At 44.5% G+C, this 746-nt stretch overlaps 1 pseudogene; it reads right to left on the minus strand.

Annotated features, from left to right (window-relative positions):
* Nucleotides 1-746, minus strand: part of LOC119587395 — a 3,508-nt pseudogene that overhangs the window by 1,502 nt on the left and 1,260 nt on the right.

Here is a 746-nt window from a genome sequence, read left to right on the forward strand (position 1 = left end):
CTTTCTTCCATGTATCTTTCACTATATGAACAACCTGACCCTCACGAATGGTGCAGGACTTTTCTTCGGAGACTCTCACTCTCCTTTTGGCGACTCTACTTGGGCCTACTAACAACCTCTGATTCACTAGGTTAGTCCAATAGTGAGCTTGAGGGTTTTTTTTTTTTTTAAACCTGTTTCTTCTGCGGTCTTGAGCGATCATCTTGGAACGCAGTTGAGAGAGGGCGAGATGTTCTTTTCCTCTTGACTTTCTGTTGGTTCTCCTTTCCTCTCTCGGGAGACTTCTTGGGGGAAACTGGACGACGGTCTTCATTGCAGTTCGATTCCATCGCTTCGATCACCACTCCCGCCACAGAAGGAAACAAAAACCTCAAACAGACGAAATCAAAATCCTGAGCGTTCATCACACATACCAAGGTCTTCTTACTTTCTCTGAGTGCATTCTGCTTCTCTTCGGTGGACAAGGGGTGGTGTAAACATCGTAGTTGCCGTCTCAATGAGTCAGTGGATCCCCAGGTCATGTTGTAATGCAACCAAGGATCAACATGCATTAAAACGTAGGAATCTCCAAGCTTCTCTGATTCTTGAATTACATTCATAGTCTCTGCCCATTTTTCTTGTGGGAAGCTTCGCAACTTGCCTGCAGTCTGGTGCTATGAAGTGTTTGAGATCTATTTCCAGTTAAGCCAAAGAGGTCCTGTGATTGCAAAAAAAAAAGGTTAGTCAGGGAGTATCTTACATCAACC

The sequence above is a fragment of the Penaeus monodon genome, chromosome 22, assembly GCF_015228065.2.
Source record: "Penaeus monodon isolate SGIC_2016 chromosome 22, NSTDA_Pmon_1, whole genome shotgun sequence".
Taxonomy (NCBI): domain Eukaryota; kingdom Metazoa; phylum Arthropoda; class Malacostraca; order Decapoda; family Penaeidae; genus Penaeus; species Penaeus monodon.